The sequence below is a fragment of the Chenopodium quinoa genome, unplaced genomic scaffold (assembly GCF_001683475.1).
Source record: "Chenopodium quinoa cultivar QQ74 unplaced genomic scaffold, ASM168347v1, whole genome shotgun sequence".
Taxonomy (NCBI): Eukaryota; Viridiplantae; Streptophyta; class Magnoliopsida; order Caryophyllales; family Amaranthaceae; genus Chenopodium; species Chenopodium quinoa.
The window spans coordinates 69,762-93,961 of NW_018745477.1; the positions used below are offsets into that span (position 1 = coordinate 69,762).

General features: G+C 37.9%; 1 long non-coding RNA gene across 1 annotated transcript; it reads left to right on the forward strand.

The window, feature by feature from the left end:
* The first annotated feature begins 14,216 nt into the window (after positions 1-14,216).
* On the forward strand, positions 14,217-15,342 carry LOC110715171. Its single transcript, XR_002510249.1, has 2 exons — positions 14,217-14,678; positions 15,133-15,342. It is a non-coding gene; the product is annotated as an uncharacterized LOC110715171 (long non-coding RNA).
* Positions 15,343-24,200: the final 8,858 nt, after the last annotated feature.

Consider the following 24,200-nt stretch of genomic DNA (forward strand, 5'->3'; position numbering starts at 1 on the left):
TGTACTCTAGTTTGCCACGGAACCCCCTAATTTCTTTTTCTGTTTAAGTGGGAGGCATGTCAACAATTGCCTTTATTTTAGAAGGATAAATCTCAATACCACGTGTGCTTACTACGTATCCGAGTAACTTGCCGGAAGTTACTCCGAAGGCGCATTTTTGCGGATTCAATCGCATTTTGTATTCTTTTATGCGAGGGAAAAATTTGCGTAAGCTTTTATATGTCCCATTCTATCTTGGGAATTTTTTATCATATCATCCACATACACTTCCATTTCTTTATGCATCATATCGTGCAAGAGAGTCGTAGCTGTTCTATGGTACGTAGCTCCTGCATTTTTTAAACCAAATGGCATGACTATGTAGCAATATGTACCTCAAGGGGTATAAAGCATGTCTTTTCTTCGTCTTCTTTTGCCATTAAAATTTTGTTGTAACCTGTGTATCCATCCATAAAGAATAACATCTCATGTTCAGCCGTGTTATCTACCAATATATCAATATGTGGTAGAGGAAAATCGTCTTTAGGGCTAGCCTTATTAAGGTCCCTAAAATCAACACACATGCGAACTCGTCCATCCTTTTTGGGGACTGGGACGATGTTCGCCACCCATTCTGGGTAATTACATATGCGAATGAAACTTGCGTCCAATTGTTTTTGTACTTCTTCTTTTATTTTTAATGCGACATCAGGTTTCATTCGTCAAATTTTTGTTTTACTAGTTTAGAGGTAGGGTTGAAGGGAATGGTATGTACCGCGATTTCCCTATCTATTACAGGCATGTCCTTGTATGACCAAGTGAACAAGTCTTCGAATTCTTTGAGCGTCGATATGAGGGTCGATCGCTCTTCTGGATTTAGAGTTAAGCCAATTTTGATTACTCTTTTGTTTTCATTGGTTCCTATATTGACTATTTCAGTTTCTGTAATGATAGGGTTCTTTTGTTCTCGTTCATTCATTAGTTAAACTAATTTATTAATATCATCATCTTTATTAGATTGATTGTTATAGCATTCAAAAGATTCAAGAGAAGGCATATGCTCGGAAGTAGAGGTCATATTATTAAATTCAAAAGAGAGTACATCAAGAGAAGAATCCTTTTTGGGATCCTTGTATTTAGAACTATAAAATAAAGATTCCGTAATGGCCACAAGGCGTAAATTTTCAGCTTCCCTAGAGTCTATGCTAGATTCATTGTCTGATTCTTCAAACATCTTCCCTCTGCCTGTGATGATCTCCAGTTTATCGCCTTTATGATTTGTTCATTTAAAAGATTTCCTCCATCCATGCTTAAAGGTTTCATTAGAAGAGGTGATCAACAAGGTTAGGTTAAAAGCTTCATCTTTAGTGGCATTCTGATGGTTCATTGTAGCAACATGATTTTGCTCTAGTCCAAATAGCAAGTTAAATGCTTGCCCATCACATCACCCTGGAGTTGGGCGTTTTGATTCAACGATTTTAAGATCGTCATTCAAGAAGTAGCAATCGTGGAATATTTTGAATCCAGGCTTCTTGATTCCTTCAAGAACTAATGGTTCATGAAAATCGTAACATGGGTAATCTTCTCCCTCCCTAATGAATTGTCCATTAAGGGTTTGTTGGTAGAATGAGAGTAAAGTGACTATCCCTTTCTTGTTGTTGTCTCTACGTGTTTTGTTTTTTGCGTTGTGAGACTCTAGTTCTTCTTTGGTTAGTTTATATCCCAATCCAAAGGAGAAACTTTTCTTTGGGATAGGAAGTAAGAGGGATTCCTTCATTCCCATTCCCAAAGGCATCCTAGGAAAGTAACTACTCTTGAAGAAGATGTTGTTTACTATCTTGGTGGAATATGGATCAAGCTTGAATGGTTCTTCAAGGCTTTCTTCCATTTCAATTGTGTAGATTGGCTCTGCGGCAAATCCCCACATGTCCTCGTCATCATTATCATGGTTTATTTCCAAAAGTGATTGGTTAATTATGGCTATTTTGAGTGAAGAATCATGTATAGTCATAGGAAGCCCTTGATAGTTCAACCTAATCATTTGATGAAGTGAGGATGGTATCGTGTATCCAAGGTCGTTCAAGTAGAAAGTTGAATGTAGGTTTAATGTCCATAACATGGAATTCAACCATCTTTTGAATTAGGCATGTGGTAATTGGTAGCTTAACAGTTCCACAAGTCGATCTTCTCGAGTTGTCGTAGGCCTTAATACTTTGTGTTGTCGATTGAAAGTCTTTTTTTAGATTAAGGCCTAAGTATTTTGCAGTTCGCAATGGGAATACATTTACAGCTGACCCATTAACTACCAAAGTAAGAGGGATATTGTATCCCTTGCACCCACAGTTAAGTATAATGCATTGTTGTGGGTAGTGTCTTTTGAAGGCAAATCATCATTAGTGAAAATGATTGATTTGTCCAATTTTTTGCTAGTAAGCAAGTTAACGAGATCCTGAGGAGTCGTGTTTGTGCTTACAGACAAGGTCGTTAGAGCATTCATAAGAGATTTCCTATGTTCTTTAAAAGTACTTAAGAGTTCCCAAATGTTAACATTCGCCTTGGATTAGCAAAGTTGTTTAACCAATAGATATTCCACCTCAAGTGGAGGTGGTATTGTGTTTTGCATTTGACCTTGAGTTTGATTTTGTGTGGGTGAAGATCAATTTGGTGGTGGTGGTGCTTGATAAACTCGGCCAGAACGAGTTAGATGATCTACTTCATTTGGATTAGTCGTAGGACTTAAAAACCAATTTTCTTTTAGAGGCTTTGGATGTGCCTCCATTTTAATATGTTCCATGAGTTGTGCTTGATGCCATTGTTCATCCAAGGAGAGATTTGATAGGTCTTGTGACTTCCCCAAGAAATGATCCTAATCAAGCACTCCATTTGTCTCATTTTGTAAACAAGATGGATATGGGACGGCGGCATACTTCGAGATATATAAGTCTTGAAAGTCGTCGTCCTATAATCCACATACTTCGTTAGTTGCCCCTATGAGTATTGTGGCTAGAGGTTTTTCTATAGGTGTTATATAGTCTAAAGGATTGAACGTACCACTTCCCATATGATGCTCATCAATATGAAACACCCCTAATGGGGATGCATTATTGTCAGGTTTAGGCGTGGGAATTCTCCCATCGTCTACTAAATCTTGTATTTTGTGCTTTAAGACGTAGAAACATTCAGTATCGTGCCTAACGCCTCTATGATAAGCACAATAAGAATTACCATCCCATTGAGGAAACCTTCTTTTTGGTGGAGTGGGTGGTGTCGGCCCTGTTGGCGCAAGTAAGCCTTTTTCGCTTAATTTTTCTAATAACTCTTTATAGCTTACAGGAAATGGTGTAAATTTTCTTTCTTTTGTCCACCTCCTTCTAGGATCATAATTGTTGTATTGATTTGTATTATTTTATTGTGTGGTGGTCGCAATTACATCAATAGAAGATGATGTATTATCATTCCCCTTTTTATAGTTATTCTTAGGTTGATGATGATAATGGGTTTTATTTGCTTTCTCTTTAGCAAGATTAATCCTAGTAGCCACAGAATAGACCATTTGAAAAGTGTCTAAACCAAGGTAGCATAGATGTTTGTTGTACTTTTCATGACAGTTGTCGATGAATTTTTGTACCAACTCGAGTTCAGGTGGCCTTTGGGCAAGGTGGGCCGCCTTTTCTCGCCATCTACCATAGAAAGCAAGGAAACCTTCATCGTCGCCTTGCTTAAGCATTTCAAGCTCCCGTATAGTCAATTTGAACTCTACGTTACTCTCATATTGGGTTATGAAAGCCGAAACTACATCTTTCCATGTTGTTTTAAATTTTGGATCTAATAGTACCACTCTCTCGCGGTTGGGTCTAAAGATAAAGGAAAAGTCAAAGCATAAAGCTTAGGAACAACTCTCTTTAATGCTATGGTGCCAATAAAACACATTAAGTGGTTTTTATGGATTATTGGTCACCTTAAATATTGGCAAGTCCGTAGCTACAAACTCTTCTGGCAAAGCTAGTCTGGTCCTAAGGGAGAAGCAAACTTTCCTGCGTCGAAGTACTTGTTCCCTATGGTGGAACGAAGAATAAGCTTCTCTAACAACTTTTCTTTGACGGATAATTGTTCCATCTTTTGTTGCAAGGCTAGAGCCTCAGCATTTTCTTTTCAGCTTTTTCAAGTTTCTTAATTCTTCTTTCCTCGGCCTCTTAAGCCTTTTCTTATCTTAATCGAGCAATCTCTTCTTGGATTTTTTCGATGGTTGACATTGTTTTTGGACTAGGACTAGTTGTCAAGGGAAGTTGGTTTGAAAGAGGTGCATTACTTGATGATCAACGTAGAATACGAGCGCCCGGGAGTCTTCGTTCCAAAGCTTGAGAACCTTCCCTAAAGGAAGTACGAGAGGATAAGTAAATCGATACGCTTGTTTAAAATAAAGGCAAAAGAAATGACGCAAGATATATTCGAACGGATAACATCACCCTTAAACAATTCTCTGATGAAGGTATTGTTTGAACGAGTGAACTTGTTTTTTAAGAAATCAAATCGACTCATAACAGTGGGCGCGTGCAACCAAATCTCTTGCGCTGGTAAGGGTCGCGCAACTTATCAAGTTTGCGCGCCACCTGCTCGTAGAAATTTTTTTTTTTTTATTCGAGCGCCTTTTTTTTCATCGTTTTTATTTTATGTTACCCTTCAAATATGACTCAAAATTACGAAAAGACTACTTCGTAATTGGGAACCTAGACCGAACTAAAAAAAAAAGAAAAAAAAGAAGACTATCCTAACACGTTGCATATAGTCACATAAGCACATAAAGCATATCATAAGCCAAGATTCACGCAATGCCATTCTAAGGTCAAAGAGGCTTGGGTGTCCAAAGGTACCATATCTTAAGAAACGATGCACAAATCAATCACTCAACGAGTTGACTCATGACACCATCCTCCCAACATTTTGTTGGTGATATGGGTGGGATGATTGTTATTGATTTCGGGATAGAAGCCTAGTGTTGGCGACCCCAAATCAATGAGCCAGTCCCCAATGGTTAAATGTGTGTTATACTTATGCATGATGAAATGTTGCTTTTGGTTTTTACTTTTGCGCAAAAGCAAGATATTATGCGTTCGAGTCTCGCTTTTTAACTAGAGATTATCCAAGTTAATTCTCGTTACAACCCATAGGCAACCTAGAGTTGGAAACCTTGGACCATAACTAAGAATTAATCATATAACCTCTAAGTCCCTAGTGGAGTCGCCACTGTAAGGAGGGTGATCCCATCGTAGGGGGTCCTTCCTTAGATGCCTATAGCCACTTAAAAGCCTAGGACTTTACACTTGTTAAGGTGTATTAGGATTTGAATTCCTGACTGTTTAGGAGACCTTGAATTAGAAATGATACTCTTATCACGCTTTTTTTTGTAAGAAACAAGTAGGAGTCGCTAATGAGTTTTAGGAAAACTCATAAACCTCGTTCATGCCTTTCTTCCATGTGGAGTACTGTTCATGGAATAATTAGCACGAATAGTAAGTTTACCCATGTCCAAATTGGTCTACATAAACAAGAAATGAGTTCGGGAGCGAGGGTACTAAAATAATATTCCTTTTACGGAGGAATCGCTATTCTAGCCCTAGTACGACCTCTACTAGCTCTTCCTTTTTTGCAATTTCATTACCAAACAATATATGCAACGCGATACCTAAAAATAAGTTAGTTGATTTTATTTACACACGTTAATTCACATAGGAATTAAATTGCAACGTCGTTATTCTTTATTTAATCAATTTTGTGTAATAAATAAGAAATTAAACAATATTCGCCTTGGCTTAAGTGATCAACCAACAAATAATTATCCAATTCTAATCTTTATTTAACGTAAGACACTATGTGGAAATAATTAATTAGTCCTTTTAAGGTGATCAAACAACACTAATTAATTAATTAATTAAGATTCTTTTAAACAAGAAAATAAATATGATTTATCTATGTGCTCGAGAATTTACCACTCCTCTTTGCTAGATCACCGTTTAGAACACTTATGGACACCTTCTTGTTGGGAAACCTCCACCGTAGTAACAAAATATAAAGGGGTGAGTGTTTAGGACAAGAGGGTTTAGGTAGCACAAGTTCACAAGTATTTCGCCAGAGTTTTAGGTTATTTTTCTATGTGTTTAAGCCTTGGATTAAGCCTCTATTTATAGGAAATGGGTAGGATTAGGGTTTTGAACATTCTTCCGCTACAAGTGTCGCACGAAACAAGATTAGTTGTGTGCGGCATCCCAGCGCAAGTGATTGGGTTGCGCTGTTATGGGTAGCGCAACTGAGTGTCTTGCGCGCGGCATTATGATAAGATTCGATTCTATATTTTCGTAATATTCTGAATCTTCCGTGAGCGCATCTCTAGAGGTTGCGCTGAGTGTCGCGCGCAACTGAAGTCGTTGCGCTGAGTGTCGCGCGCAACTGAATTCGTTGCGTGCGCCTTCCCAGCACAACTGATTGAGATGCGCGCGGATTTTCCTGCGACATCATTAAAATTTAATCTAGGCGCTCCTAAATCCGTCATTATTGGGTTTTAAGCACGGGCTTAATCCTAAGGTTGATCGGATTTAGTTAATTAGACCTCCTAAATCCGTCATTATTAGGTTTTAAGAACCGGCGAGGGCTCAGGCTCTTCATATGAGGGTGCACATGCTCCGCCGGCAGGCCAGGGAGAGGCTACCTCGGCTCTTAGAGGTGGTGGGATGTTCGAGGTCGGCTCGTCATCGCAGCAGCCTCCGCAGCCTCAACCTCATGTTGATCTTGGGTGGACGGGTCCTGTGCTGAGTTTTCCACCTCCCGAGGAGACCAGAGCTAGAGCTGGTGGGGTGGTTACTCCTCGAACGATGCATTTCTATGAGATGATGGGTGTACGTCCCCCGGCGCCGTAGTTTGTTCCTGTGTTTTTTTTTATTTTGACTTTGTATAGAACTTTGCCTTTATTTAGACTCGTTATTTAGACATGTATGTATATACATATTACTTATGAGTTTACTCATCATTTATCGTTTTTCATTTTTTTATTTTTATGTGCATGTTTGTGTGTGCAAAGAATTGTGAAAAATAATTTTGCGCAAAAATTTCGTCATTTTTTATTATTGATGGAGGGTATCCGACTTTCTCCCCAAAAAAGAAAAATGAAAAAAATAAAAATAAAAAAATATTGGAGTTGTAAAAATTTGGAAATGAAAATCCGAAAAAAATAATAATAATAATAATATAATTAATATAATAGTTATATTAGTTAAGAAGAAGAAAAAAATGAAAATTTTTAAAAGAAAAGAATATAAAAGAAGCATAAAAAAAAGGCCGTAAAGTCGTGGTCAAATTTGAATCAAGTCAAAAACGCGGTTTGGAAAGATCGAATTTTAAAACACGTTAGCTCCAACTAGCGCAACGCGTGTTGATGTAGCGCCAGGCGCTATGCGTAGCGTTTGGCGCCAGGCGCTGGCGTCAGGCGCCAATAAACATGGGCATCGTGTCGTGTCGTGCCGTGCCGCCGCGGGCCGTCCCTGGCTGTGCCGCGGTGGGTGTCGTGCCGTGCCGGCTCCGCGGCGGGCCGTGCTGTGCCGTGCCTGAAATTGGCACACCCCAGCCCACGGCACGGCACGGCCCACGGGCCAAACCGTGCCATTTTTTTTTAATAAATGAAAAAAACGAATTAAAAGATATATATTTAGTACAACTTAATATATGTGATTAATTTATGTTTATGTTAATGTTAATATATTTTGTTTTCATTTTTTGAACAACTTTATGTTAATTTAGGTTATATAAATTATTTATCTAATTAATAATTATGTTTAAGTTTATATAAACAAATAAAAACAATTTTATTAATTTAGCAAAAAACAACAATGCATATAATAAAAAAAAATACGAGTGCGATAATCCGAAAACACAAAAAATTGAAGAATAACTTATTTTATTATATTACGGTAGCCGGTACGAATGTACGATAATTTAATAATACAAAATGAGTAATAATAATTAAAAATCGTACAATAGTGTATGAATATTGAATAACTTCATTTATTATACGGAATACGAAGTTCGATAATACAAAAAGTATACTATAGTGTATAATGTAAATATGTAATCATGTAATGTAATTATTATTGGTCGTCTTCGTCTTCGTCTTCGCCTTCGTCTTCATATTCTTCTTCGTCTTCGTCTCCTAGAGGTTCAAGTTCATCCGCCAATTGAGTTGATTGAGAAGTATGAGAACTAAAAGAAGCCGACGTTACTTCATCGTCGTCGTCGTTTTATGCATAAGTACGATCTTGAGAACGAGTTTCGGCATCCAACTAATCCTTGAAGCAAACACACATTTCAAGTGTTTCGGGTTTTAGTCTTGTTCTTCTATCGTCTAAAACTCGTCCCGACGCACTAAAAGCTCTTTCGGAGGCAACGGAGGAGACTTGGATAGCAAAAATATCACGAGCCATTGACGACAAAATTGGATGTTTCACGGCTTGTGATTTCCACCAATCGAGGATGTCGAGGCCAAACTTCTCTTCATCGTCCATTCCTTTCATGAAGTCGTAGCTTAAGTACATTTGCAACTCCGAAACATCGCTTTGTGTTCTCTTACTTGATGATTCCGTACCTGAAAACTTGGACATCATGTTAGCAGCTTGTGCAAATAAACCTTTGGCCCGTTTACTTACATTTTTGGATGTTTGAGAAGGGGAAAATCGAGACACGGTTCCATATTTACTTTCATAAACACAATATAAAGAAAAAAACTGATCAGTCACCTTATTTTTAAAAGTTTCAACATCATCTTCAAAATTCATGTTACTATAATAAATATCAATTAATAAAAAGGTGCCATCATATTTTTGCCTAGGATCTAAAATAGAAGAAAAAATATAAATCATAGGAATATTGGTGTAATATTTACGCCATTTTTTCTCCATGGATGGAAGATATCCACGATAAACATGTTGTGATCGGTGTTCCCCAAAAAGTTGTGCAAGTAAACATACATTGATAAGAAAAGAATGAGAACAAGGATTATATACAGAAGAAAAACAATGTGTCATACCATATAGTAATTGTAAAAACTGCATATATTTTTCACAATTAACCCAATCATCTTCTAGTAAAGCACATTGTGGAAATTTCATATTATAAAAAAGTGTTAAATGAACCTTGTATTCGATTGGCCGACTCAACATTTCATAGGTGGAGTTCCACCTAGTTGGACAATCCGGTGCTATTTTTATGGTTTTTATCCGTTGTTGCCTGCAAAAACCTTTCCATTCTTGATATCTCATGTTAGAGCTATTAATAGACATAATAGCATTCCTTATTTTGTGATAAAATGGACCAATTGCTTGTGTTCCATCCTTCACACACAAGTTAAGAACATGACAAATGCATCTAACATGAAGTGCATCTCCATCTAATATAACATCAGTCAATTGGGATTTGACCTAATTCGCACTATATGTCATAGAAGTTGCATTATCGGAAGTCATAGACATGATTTTATCCCTAAGACTATATGCATCAATGGCTTCCATTAAATGATGTGAAATGTTAAGACCGGTATGAGGGTATTCAAGCATTTTGAAATGAATGATGCGTTTTTGTAACAACCACTCATTATCTAATCAATGAGTCCGTAACCACCATCCCATGCATCGGCGGTTAAAGAAAATCTACTAGGAAGATTAGCTAATTCATTTACTAATTTCAATTTGTACTCTAGATAACTCTTCATGGCAGCAGATCGAACGGTTTTTTCGGGAGAGTTTTTTGTGTTTTGGTTGTAGTGCTCGGTTAATATAGTTGTTGAAGGCATCATTTTCGGCGAAAAGAAAAGGTTGTTCCGCATGTACAATCATTCTCCCAAGTTCATCCCTATCTCTCTCGTAATTGTAAATGAAGCCTTGTGGATGGAATTGAGAAATTTTGGGTTGGGTTGGATCACTAGATGGTCCACCACATTTTTTTTAATGTCTACTAAGGTTTCCCATCCCTCCCTTGGTATCGGCCGAGAAAATTTTACCACAAGTCCGACACTTGGCTTTTTGTCCATTTTTTACTTAATTGATAATGTGACCAAACTTCACTCTTTCTTTTGGTTTGAGAAAAATCCTCTTCGGTACACCACTCTAATATGTTAGGATTTTGGGTGTTGGGCATTTGGGTGGATGATGGTTGACTCGACCCGGAGGCTTGTGTTTGGCTACCTTGGGAAGGAGGATGAAAAGGAAATTCATGTTGTTGAAATTGGCTTTGTTGAAATTGGGTCCAAGGAGCCATATCATCCATTTGTTCTTGCCCTCCCGTGTTTTGGGGATGAAAGAAAGGGGTGGAAGTGTTTGGAAAGGGCATGTTAGGGGAGGGAAAGGGCATGTTAGGGGGGGCATAGGCATTGAAGTGTTTGGGTTTGGTGATTCCCTACGTTTTGACTTGGCTTTTCTAGAGGAGGAGGAAGCGTTCGGGTTTGATGCCATGATTAATTAATAATAATAACAATAAAAGTAACAATAACAATAATAATAATAATAATACAAATAGCAATAACAAAGTAACAATAACAATAATAATAACAATAACAATAAGAATTAGTAAGTAGTTTATATATAAATTAAATTTTTAAAAATAATTATAATAATAGTAGATTACTTGGATCAATGAGATCCCAGGTAGGAGAAGTTAGGAGCGACGTTGTCCAGAGCCCAAGTCCTGCCTTAGACAGATTTCAACAATCCAAATAACCCACAATTAAAATAGAAAGTAGTTTTTATATAATTAAGTAGTTCCAAGAATACAATAATAATAATAATAATAATAACAATAATAACAATAATAATAATAATAATAATAATAATAATAATAATAATAATAATAATAATAATAATAATAATAATAATAATAATAATAATAATAATAATAATAACAACTAACAATAACAATAACAATAACAATTTAAAATAAAGTTGATTTAGATCTTACAATGACGCTTCAATGTTTTCCCAAATTTATAATTTCCCGAACTTATAATTTCTCGAATTTATAATTTCCCGAATGTAAATATAACAATTTTTTTTTTATTTTGGTAGTAGACTAATAAAAGTAATAATAGTAAAAATGTAAAATTTATAAGAGTGTAGGAATTTTTTTTTTCTTTTCACAAAAGAGAGCAAGATTGTATGATTTGTAGGAATTTGAGAATTGAGAATTTGGGAGTAAGAAAATTAGAGAATAAGAGAGAAGAGATGAGTTGATGAATTGTGAAAATTTTAGAGGAAAATATGAGGTATTTATAGGGAATTTGGGTGGAAAATGGGGTGGAAAACTAGCCGTTTATAGCTGTTGGAAAACGGCCAAAAAAGGCTAGTTTCCAACGGTCACGGGTCGTGCCTGTGCCGTGCCGTGCTGGCGGGTCGTGCCAGCGTGCCGGCCCACGTGCCGGCCACCGTGCCGCCCGCCGTGCCACGTGCCGTGCCCGTGCCAAAATCTAGAAATTTGTTCACGGCACGGCCCACGGCCCACAGGTGGGCCGCCGTGCCGTGCGGTGCCACCGACCGTGCCGTGTCGGGCCATGCCGGAGTCGTTCCGGGCCCGTGCCGCCCGGGTGCCGGCACGACCCGTGCCCATGTTTAGGCGCCAATGTTTGGCGTCTGGCGCTAATGAGTGCTGACTCCGAATCCTTCTCGGATTAAAACTGCGCTGATTTTGTTTATAAATAGCCTCTTGCACAGCCGATTTTCTTCATAATTTCAGCATATTAAATACTTCTTAGCTCTTAAAAAAATAAAAATCATGTCTCTTGTCTCTAAAAGTTTTACCAACTTCACTCATGAATGGTGTCGGTCACTTAATGCCAAGGAGGAAAAATAGTTAGATGTGTTTCACCTGGGGGGTATTTATGGTGTCAAAGGGGTAGATCTTGATATAGATTTTATTCATACCGCTCTAGAATATTGGGATGTAGATACTCATTGCTTTAGATTATGGTATGATGAAATTAGCCCTTTGCCGGAAGAATTCGGTGCTATTTTAGGCTTCCCTGCATTAGATCTTGTAGTAATCCCTAGAATAAACGAATATTATCATAAGGATTTTGAACGCTTCTTCAACTTCAAAGACAAAGATCTAACAAAAATAGTAGATGGTAGCATTGTTAACTTGAAGGAATTTGCTCGCCATTATTTTGGTAGACCTTATTATGAGTTTTTTCATGTTTATAGAAGAAGAGCTTTTCTCTTTTTCATGCTTAATAAATATTTTTTCACTACTGGTAAAAATAATGAGGGTCAAGTAATTATATCCACTGTTATTGTTATTGTTATTGCACAGCCGATTTTCTTCATAATTTCAGCATAAAAAAGAATCCAAAAGCACCTTTCCGGGGCTCTCCAATTTTATTACACTTAGAAAAATAATATTTTTAATTACAGAAATCTAAAATATATTTTTGTATAGTAATAATAATTTATTTGTATTGAATTTTTTTTACAGATGTGGCTAATGGAAAAAACTGGAACTAATTAGCCCTCCAGGCAATATTGAGAAGTATACTCCAAATTGTTTCGTGAGAAGGAAGAAACGATTCTCTAAGATGGGGCGCCACGAATGGAAGAAAGTCTTCGAGTCTTACAATTTTGCCATCAAGTGGGTCATTCCTTGGTGAAAAATAGAAAAGATGGTTGGTGTCAACAAACAGCGTTTCTTCCGACTTCCAAGCTCGTCCTGAATGACTTTTTATTATCCCTCCAAGGTTAAAAGACAGTACGACCTACTTCAAACCATTCCTTCTGGTGATCTTCGTCGTCCCTATGAGTTCCCTGTCTCTCAGGAAGTAGACAAATTTGATGCTTATTGGAGCGCTAGACCTTTATGGGAATTGATTACCCAAAAGGTTCCTCCTTCCTTGCCCAATGATGTGAAAAAGTGGCTTCTGAAGAAACCTTCAAAGGACGTGAAGAAAAATCAGAGTAAAACTGATGTGAAGAGTCATCTAGGTGACAAAGTGATTCCTGTTAAGGAACGCTTGGGTGAAAGAGTTGAGTTCAAAACACCTACAATGCCAAAGAAGAAAAGCTGACACCACAGAGAAGAAGGTTTGGGTAGAAAAGAAGCATGGGGTCCTAGCTAAAGGAGAAACTATTTACTCAAATATTGAATGTAGGTACTCTAAAGGATGCCGACTAGCTAAGGTTATGGAAGAGGAAGAAGACACAGATAAGAATTGGAAGAGGACTAAGAAAGAGAAAGAAGATTAAGAGCATTGCTTAATTTTCAATTATTAGACTTAGTTTTTAAATTCAAAGTTAATTTTTTTAAGCTTTATTTAAATTCCATCTATAATGAAATTCCAGCTTTTAATTAAATTATTTACTTTAAATTTAATTTATTAAAGCAATTAACACTGAACAATTAATTTTCAAGAAATTTTTTTCGAGTACGGAAGTCGAAAATTTTCCGAAAAACACCGAAATATTCCCCGATATTTTACAGTAAATTGGCGCCACGATTCTGTGACTCCACCAGCTGCGGCAGTCTGGCGTCAGGCGATGGAGGCTGTCGTCTAGCGCTAATGTTCATCGGCTGGCGCAAGAATTTATTCTATGACGCCGATGTTTCGTCGATCTTATGTTGAATTTTTTTATTAAGTCTGGGATGCGAGGTTTGAAAAAAATAAAGTGGCCGCACCCGTAAAAGGTTGCCTACGTATCCTTTCTTATGGAATCAGGCCAAACGTAGCTCTCTTAAGTGTCCTACTCAAGTGATTATGGGTAGTATTTTTTAAGTTGGTCAAGATTTTTCATGTTCGAGAACTCATTGCCATCCATGTCAGTTAATTTTGCCGCACCTCCTGACAGGATTGTTATGGCAATGTAGGGTCTAGAACAATCAGGTCTGAATTTTCCTCTTGGATCTAAAACATTTTTCCTCAATGCTTTTAACACCAAGTCTCCTACTTTAATGTTTCTTGTCTTGACCTTCTTATTAAAATTCCTAGCTATACGTTTGGTAGCATTAAGTGTGATGTAGAGCTTCTAGTCGTTTTTCATCAAGTAGAATTAGCTCCTCATGTCTTGCCCTAGTCCATTCAACTTCACTAGTAGAAAAAAGCAAAAAGGCACCGCTCAATGGCCACCGGTTTTCAAAAACCGGTGGCAAAAAAAGGGGAAAAATGGGCGGGATTTTGAGGGATTAGTATTGCCACCGGTTCGGTTCGAACCGGTGGGAAAAATATTAATCCCACCGGTTCAAACCCGGTGGCTTTGTTTAAAAAAAAACCCTACCTTTTCTAAAACCCACCCCTTTTGTTCCTTCCTATATATTAACCCCTTTTACCAAACCCTATCCCCCTCATCTTCTCTCTCCTCCCTTTTTCTTTCTGAACTTATCTCTCCTCACTCCTCACAGCTCCTCCATACCCATTTTCTCATCTTCGTTCTCAGCTCAGTCCACCTTCATTCTCTTTTCTCTCGTCCCCTCATCCCCTCTGCTCTTCTTCTCTTATCTCCCTCGCCTCCTCCCTCCTCTTCACCTCTTTTGAAAACCGCCGCCGCCGCCACTAACTTTCGCCACCTAAGGTTTTCTGGTCAAATTCGACCATGAAGACTCTAGATCTAGAGTTTTCATGGTCGAATTTGACCTTTATAACCCAAATTCTAGATAATTTCGGGGGATTTTTGGTGAAATTCGAGGTAATTTCTCTTTTTTCTTACTTTTATTTTGTTTTTTGTTTTTTTTGGTGGAATTCGTGGGTTGTGGTGGTGGTTGTGGTTACGGTGGTTTAAGGTGGGTGGGTTTTGTTATTTATGGTGGAGCTCGAAATTGATTTTCTGGGTTTTAAAATTTAATTTATTTCGAAATTTTTTTTATAGTTAATTGATTTTCGAAATTTTTCTGAGTGTAAGTGATTTCGAAATTTTTCTGGGTTTAATTGATTTTCTAAATTTTTGGGGTTAATTGATTTTAAAAATATTTGGATCGTTTTTTTATCTAGGTACATGCATGAGTTCGTGAACTATTCTGGGTTTGTGAAATATTTGGGTTTGCGATTTTTTTTTTATAATTTAGAGTTCGTGAATTTTTTGGGTACTGTTATTTTTCGCATTTTTTGGTAAGTTTTATTAATTCTGGGTTTAATTTATGCAGGTCTTAATTGATGCATCAAGATTCAAGACATGCAACAAGATTCAAGACTTTGATTTTGAAATATTGTTTTAGACGTATTTTTTTATTTATTATTTTTTATTGTACAATAATTTAAAGCTGAATTTCATTGTTTGATTATAATTCAATGTAATTTTTTAATTTTTTTTAGTATTGTACAATAACAATTTACAATAACAATTCTTTTGCGCTCATGTGATGTTGTTTGCCTTACATTGATTGTTTTTATATTATAGTATTAGTATTATAATTGCAGCATAAAAGAGAAAGGAAAAATAAAATTATGTAGCTGTTATTGCCACCGGTTAACCGGTGGCAAAAATGTTTAATACCCAAAAAAAAAAAAAATCCGCCAACAGTAATTGCCACCGGTTAACCGATGGCAATACTTGTTTTTGCCACCGGTTTTGAACCGGTGGCTTTTGCATCAGATTATTGCCACCCCCCAAATGACCACCGGTTCAAAACCGGTGGCATAGGGGGGTTTTGAACCGATGGCTAATTGCTTTTTTCTACTAGTGCTTCATCGAGTTTGTTCACTAATGCGACGCGTAGAGATGGAATCTTTAGCTCGACAGGTTGTACGACATCCATTCCATAAACCAAGGAAAATGGCGTATTTCCTATTGATGTGCGAATTAATGTACGATAACCCCACAATGCGAAGTGAAGTTTGTCAGGCCAATCCTTGTAATTTTCCGTCATTTTCTCGATGATAGTCTTTAGAGTTTTATTAGCTGCTTCGACTGCTCCATATTTCTTTAGCAATTCTTCACATTCGGCTTGAAAGTGAGTTCCATTGTCACTTATCATTTCATGTGGGACTCCATATCGAAAAATAATATTTCTTTCGATAAAGAGTGCTACATGTTTTGCAGTGAGTTTAGCGTACGATTGTGCTTCGACCCACTTTGTGAAGTAATCAATTGCCACTAAGATGTCAATTCCCCATGTAGAGAATGGTCATGGCGACGTGTAGGTGTAGAGCAAAGATGGAGGAACATGTTGTAAATTAGTGTAGATTTGGCACTTAGGGAATCTTTTTACGTATTGATGGCAATCCCTATTCATTGTAGTCCAATATTATCCTTCTCGGATTATCTTTTGGACTAATATTTTACCATTTACGTGAGTTCCCCAAATTACTTCGTGGACTATCCTCATTGCTCTTTGGGCATCCTTTTTTCATACACATAAGAAAGCTCGACCCTTAGGTACCCTTTTGTGTAGCTCGTTTTCTATGAGTACGTATTGGGAAGCTAAGAGTGTTAATGCTCGTTTTGCTCTTTTGTCAGCATGGGGAGGGTATTCTCCTTTGGTGACATAATTGAGTATATCCGTATTCCACGGCTCTTCTTCTTCTTCTTCTTCATCTTGGATTACTTCACCATCTTCTATAGCTTGAATATAGGCCGGTTTGCGCCTTTTTTCTATAGTTAGAGGCATTTGCTCGATTTCCGTAGGAATCTTAACCATTGAGGCTAGTCTTGCCAAGGCATCAACAAATTGATTTTCTTCTGTAGGTAGATATGTATATTCTACCTTTTCTAACTAATTAGTAAGGGTTTCCAAATAAGTTTGGTAAGTGGCTAGACTTTCACTCCTTACTTTCCACCTCTTGGAGATTTGATTGATGATCAATGAAGAGTCTCCGAATATCCGGAACTTTTTTACTCCCAATGCCAAAGCTGTTTCAAGGCCTACCACACATGCTTCGTATTCAGCAGCATTGTTAGTAACGTCGAAATCAAGCTTTATGGTGATTGGAACGTGCTCTTCTTTAGGTGATACTAGTAATACTCCAAAGCCACATCCCTTTTGGTTTGAGGCTCCGTCGAAGTACAAGGTCCAAGTATCATCTTCAGTGACCATCAAGTCTTCGTCTGGAAATTCAATGTCGTGTATTGGCGTCGAGTCTTTTATTGGAAAGTCTGCTAGAAAATCCGATACCACATATCCTTTGATAGCTTTTTGTGGCATGAACCTTACATCGAACTGGGCTAAGTTGACTATCCATCTTGATATGCGCCCATTGAGTGTAGATTTCTCAAATAAATACTTGAGTTGATCTAATCGGGAAACTACGAAGACTGTATGCACGAGTATGTAATGTCTTAACTTGATTGTGGCCCACACCAATGCGAGGCACAATTTCTCAAGTGGTGTATAGCGTGCTTCATACTCGAGCATCTTCTTTCTTAGATAGTAGATTGCATTTTCTTTGCCTTCTTCTTCTTGCGCTAGCGTGGCTCCCATTGTCTCTTTAGTAAATGTTAAGTACAGCCTAAGAGGTATTCCCGGAAGTGCAAGTGCTAAAACGGGAGGATTTACGAGATAGGCTTTGATCTTTTCAAAGTCCTTTTGACAATCTTCATCCCATATCACTGGTACATTCTTTTTAAGCTTGTCGTCAATTTTGATATGAACCTGCTTATGTATTGCAACCGGCCAATAAAATCTCGAATTTGCTTCTCGGTTTTGGGCGGTGGCAATGACATGATTGCCTTGATCTTGGTTGGGTCTATCTATATTCCTCTAGAGCTTATGACGTAGCCTAAAAGTTTTCCTGAGGTGACTCCAAAAGCACACTTAGATGGATTCAACATCATGTTGTATTTTCTTAACCTTTCGAAGAATTTTCGTAAGGCTACTTGATGGCCTGGGCGATCTTTTGATTTCAGAATCATGTCGTCCACGTATACTTCAACTTCTTTATGCATCAAGTCATGGAGCAAGGCAGTCGCTGCTCGTTGGTAAGTCGCACCCGCGTTTTTCAACCCGAATGGCATCACCGTGTGATAAGTGACTTTTATGCAACTTTTAGGGTGTTATTGAGTCATTTTCCGGCTTATTTTCCAATAATTTTGCTCATTTTGTCCTTTATTTCTTCAGTTTGCTTATTCTCGTCTTTTATCTTTATTTTGAGTATTTTTGTAGTTTTTAATAGTTTTTAGTTTATTTTTGTAGTTTGAGTTAATAATTTCCCACTTCTCTCGTTTTATTTATTTTCTTTTAGTTTCTAGTTTGTTTTATTTTATTTATTTTTATTTATTTCATTTAATTTTATTATTTCTTTAGTTTTAGCATTTTATTTTACTTTATTTATCTTATTTTATTTTATCTTTTGATAATCCCCTCGTGTTGTTTTTGGTTGTAAGTGCTTTTGGGTCCTTGGTCAATCAAGTTCAAGGTCCGAGAATTGAGTCAAAAAACATGCTCCAAGCTGTCCTAGCTGCTATCACCTTAACCATCACCACCCATTTCCCTATCCTACACCACACTGCCCTGCTCCCTGCTTTCCCCCAACAACACCAACCAATTCCCCTTCACCAATTTGCACCAGCAGCCCACCAATAACCCCAATTCAGCCCACCAATAACCCCAAATTTGCACACCTGAACAACACCCTCAACCACCGCACATCCCGCAACCTTAGCAAAGTAGTCCACCGCAATTACTCACCCCGATTCCACTTTTTCTGCGCAAAATCAGCCGCACAAACGACCCACTCCAACAAGATCCGACCACTCGCAACACCTCACCAAAAATAGAGAAGCCTCACGCAGCTCACAACCCACCAATAACACCATCTTCCACCGAAACCACCATCAATCTCCTCCACCACCAATCGCAAGCAACCTAGGATCAATTACAACATTAATCATAGTTGCACTTCAGCAACACGGTAGCAAATTCTAGCCACCACTCTTCACCTTTAGCAAATAATCGAACCTCAAATAAGCTCCTATTTGATTGGAGCTTCGCGGGCGCGCGACCCTGTCCGAAGGCGCGCATATCAGACTTAAAAATAGATTGTAGACAGTAAGTTATGCGCGACCAATGCGCGACGTCTTCGCGGGCGCTTAAATGCGGCTTTAATCTCGAACCTCTCAATTACGAGCTTCTCACGTGATTTTAATGAAGATCAAACGACCTTGATTTGATGCTTAACTATTGATGATGATGATGAGCGATGATGATTGAAGATGAAAATGGTTGGTGATAATTGATGAAGACGATCAAACGGTGGTGATGATGATTCAAGAGCAGCCAAATTGAAATAGAAGAAGATTAGGAGGCTGACGGTTTGGGGGATAATTGGTTTTATTTTCTTTATTTATTTTATTTCTTTTTCTATTTTCCTTTTTCTTTTTATTTATTTCTCTTTTCTTTTTATTTTCTTTTATTTAACTTGTAACATAAATACCCGTTTTGGGGGTTAATACTCTCTTGGCAATTAATTTCCCCTATATTATGATTAGTTTTCTCTCTCTTAATTTTCTTTCTCTTAGGGTTAGATTGTGATTTTCTTCATTGTTGCTCATGGATCTTCTTCAAGCTTTGTTAATTCAAGTCTTCATTTAGTAATCTTTTCTTCCCTATCTCTTTACTCTAGTTTATTGCTTTCATTTAGTTTGCCTTTTGTTTTGTTGATTTATTACTTGCTCATTTGTTCTTGTTAGTTAGATTTTCATGTTCTACCTTGTTTATTTTGCCTCCTTACTTTGTTTAGTTTTTATGTTTAATCTCCCTTCTCTAGGATAATCTTTTAGCTAGGGGAAGGGGGTGGAAGATATGAGTTGATATTGGATGAATGATGATGGTTGGATTGAACTTATGCCATAAATTGATGAAAGACATGATTTTTAATAGTTTGAGATTATTGTTGCACTCTATTTGATGTTTTCTAGTTTAAATGCATGAAAGTGATTTGAGCTAGATTGAGATCATCTCTATTTTAATGATTGCATGAGAATGAGTTATTAAAGTGGAGTTGTTATGGATTGTGCTTCTTTATTCTCTTGATTTGATTGTAACTAATAGGATGCATGAGAATGATCCTTATTAGTGTAGACCTCTTTCATTGATTTGCCTAGACTATTGCATGAGAATGAATTGTTTAGGTAGAATCTTGTTTTCTTTGGCATGTGTTTCATGATAATCACCATTAATCCCCTCTTTCTATATTGGACACCCCCGTATCCCTAGTGTCTTTTTCCCTTTATTTTAATCATCATTTTCTTGCCTATTTGTAGTTGTAGTGTTCTTACTCAACAAAACCAACAAAAAAATCCCCTTTTCACTCTTGCATTAGTAATTATTGATGTTAAATTAGTGTGCTTCCCTAGTGGTTCGACCCTTTACTTGCCACTAACCAGTTTAGTGTAGGTTTAGGTATTATAAATTTCTAATTTGATTAGGGTAGTAGCTTAACGACCTATCTAACCCGTGATCAAATTTTGGCGCCGTTTCCAGGGAAGCGGCTTGTTTAACATTTATTTTTGCTATTGTTAGAGTCATTTTATTTGCTTTCCTTTCTTTTATTTTTCTTGTTTAATCCTACTTGTCATTGCTAATCGTGTGCTTAGCTTTGCTGTATTCAAAGTGAGATATGGCAAGACAAGAGGATGGCCTTCTTTTTAGGGAGTTTGGAAATCCGGAAATCTATGAGTTCACAAGTGGTATACTTCTCCCGACCACCGAGACTAATTTCACAATCCATCCATAATATGCTAGGATGGTGCAAATTGAGCAATTTTCCGGAGGCGTAAGTGAAGACCCCATTGAGCATTTGGACCGATTCTTTGAGTTGTGTGCAATGATGCAAACAAGTGAAGTGAGCCAATATTACATTAGTATGCATCTCTTTCGGCAATCTCTCACCGGAAGAGCAAAGAAATGGCTTAAGATTTTGAAGCCCAACTCTCTCAGCACATGGAAGGAAGTTGCGAAGGCCTTTCTCAAGAGGTTCATTTCCGATGAGCAAACCGCAAAAATGAGGAGGAAGATAGCTTCCTTTGAGCAAGAACCGGATGAAACTCTTGGGGAAGCATGGGAAAGGTTTAAGGATTTGATTAGAGCATGTCCTCATCATGAATTTAACCATAATTTGCTCATGAGATTCTTCTATGATGGCTTGGAGCCAATGTCAAGGACCAATCTTTATGCGGGTGCCGGTGGCTAATTGATTAAGATCCCTCAAAGCCAAGTTCAAGCTACAATTGAAGAAGTGGCTACTAGCTATTCTTGGGGAGGCCAAAGAAGGTCCCAAGGGAAGCAAGGAGATCTTTATGAGTTTGAGAAAGTCGGCCAACTTAAGCACATGGTTGAGCTCTTGAATGAAGGTCTTTCAAAGTTGAACTCAAGTGTTTTTTTGTGTTCAAAACCTTCACAAATCATTTATTTCTCATGTGCTCGTTGTGGTGGGACGGATAATGACGCATCCTATTGTAGAGAGTTCAATCTCAAGCATGGTGAAGTTTTGACTTTGAGGAAAAAAAGAGTTTGTAACCCAATCTCAATCCCAACAACTTCAACAACCTCCAAGGCAAGAAAACTCCTACCCCAAGATGGACCTCTCTTCAATCCACCAACCCAAAACTTTTCCTACCTTTCCAACCAAGTAGAGAACTCTCAAGATCAAAATAATGACCTATGTCCTCAAGCGTATGAAGAAAAATACCCACCCGACCACACACAAACCCAAATTCTTCAACAACGTCAAATTATCACTCAACAATTCCAAGAAATCAAATCTTACAATGAAGTTGTTGATTCCCAACTATCCAAAACTTCTTCTCTCCATTTAACCACAAAACTTCCCTTACAATCATCCACTAACCCTTCACTCACTTATCAACCCGAAACTTGCAAGGAGGATGAGAGTGAGGAAGACAAGGTTGTAGAGGACGTGGTTGAGAAGAAGGTTCAAGAACAAAATGAGGAGCCATTTGATTTTAGTGAACCCAACAAGTTTGAAGGTCCGGTTCCCTTTCCTTGTAGGTTTGTTGAGAATGTTGTTTTGAAGAGCCCTATGGCGGTGAGCGTATGTAGAGTTGATGTGGTCGATGATGTGATGGCTAATGAGGGCTTACCTTCACGTGATGATAAGGTTACAATGAGTTATGATGACTTCCTTGAAGTTCCCGCTTGGTTTGAAGGCTCTCTTGAGGAAGGTGAGGTTGCCCTTCATAATACTGAGGATTCCAAGCTCGATCCCCCTTTTAAAAGGAAAAGAAAGAAGAGTGAAAAAAGAAGAAGAATCAACAAAAAGAAGAGAAAGAGAAAAGATGAGCCACCATTGGCATTTTAGCAATAAGTACCCCATTGTGTTATGAAGGTTGTTTTCTCCATGTCTTCTTTCTCCATGAGAATCTGATTATAGCCCGCGTATCCATCCATGAACGAGAGAAGTGCATGATTTGTTGTGTTATTCACCAGAATAACGATGTGTGGTAAAGGGAAGTCGTCATTTGGACTTGCCTTATTTAGATCTCGATAGTCGACACACATTCTTACACACATTCGGGGTATTTGGATACCTTGATGAAACCTGCAGTTATTTGCTTTTGAACTTCCTCTTTTATTTTAAGAGCTACATCAGGTTTCATTCGACGTAACTTTTGTTTTACAGGTTTCATTCCTGGAATTAGTGGTATGGTGTGTTGAGATATTTCTCTATTAATGCCTGGCATATCTTCATATGACCAAGCGAATACATCGATGAATTCTTTAAGCAAGTTAATTAAATCGGTTCTTTCTTGTTCATTAAGTGTTAGTTCGATTTTAACTTCTATTTTATTGGTTGAATCATTTGAGATATCAACCGTCTCAGTTTCTTCAATTATCGGTGTTTTCTTTTCAAGTGTTTCCATTTCTTTAATAAGTTCTTTGTCTTTTTCATTGTTAAGAAATGCTCGTCATCTTGAGTTAAAGAAGAAAACAAGGAGTAAGGAGAAGAAGCCATATTATTAAACTCTGAGATCAATACATCAAAGAGGGATATGTCCTCATGGACTTGATCACTAACTATTCTAGGGGAAGAGATAGAAGGATGACGTGCTATAACTAAGGACTTAGATGACTCTATAGGGAGAGACTCTGACTCTGACTCTGACGACTCTTCGAACATCAGTCCTTGCCCCGGTTTGATGGAGATCTTCCTTCCACTTGTAGTGATCCTTCCACTGGAGTGATTAGCTTTGAGGGATCAAAGCTTTTGCTTTGTAGGATTGTATGAAAGAGCGAGGAGTTATCCCCTGTGTATGTTAGCTCATCCTTTTCTCGCCCAAATAGTAATCCCATGACATTAAAGTCAAAGCATGGGGGTCCTTTCTCCTTATGGACAGGAGTTGGGATTTCGTCTATGAAGTAGAAATCTAAGAAAATTTCGAATCCCGGTTGCCTTATGCCATTTACGATAAATGGTTTGGGAAATTCATAGCATGGATAGTCCTCTCCTTCTTTTATAAATTTTCCATTAAGGGTAAGAGGATACTGATCCATTGGGATTGCTTTCTTTTGGATGCGAGCGTCCCTACGTGCCTTTGACTTTTCCTAGGCTCGCTTGAGATCTTTTCGAGTCGGTTTAAAACCAAGTCCAAAAGTGTCTAATTTAGGGAGGCCAGGTGATTCCCGCGGTTTTGCTATTCCTTTCTTCTTTCCTAGGGTCATCCCAGGAAAATTTCCTTGCTTCTTCAAAATAGCGTTCACGATCATATTGGAGTGGGGGTCGTGGTAGAGAGGGGTCCTTTCATCCTCCACGATTAAGGAGACCTCTTCACTAAAGCCCCACAAATCTTCACCGTCTTCATCATGCTCCACATTAATTATTGGATTCTCGATAGCTTTAATTCTCATAGGTGAAGCATCGATCGTAATGGGAATTCCTCCAACTATAGCTTTTACTTGTTGGTGGAGAGATGAGGGGATGACCTTTAGGTCATGAAGCCAAGGGCGTCCCAACAATAGGTTGAACGAAGCTTTAATATCTACTACTTGGAATGTAGTAGCGTGTTCTATCGCTCCCACCGTTATATTCATAGTATATTTACCAAGAGCTTGACGACGAGTTTTGTCATAGGCTCTTATTCCTTGCGTTGACGGGGTTAGGTCTTAATCCCTTATGCCTAACATTCTCGCAGTTCCAAGTGGACAGACATTAATGGCTGATCCATTTTCTACAAGAATCATAGGGACGTTCATTCTCTTGCAAACCACTGTGAGGTTTAATGCCTTATAATACTTGTCACCTTCTAGAGGAAAATCCT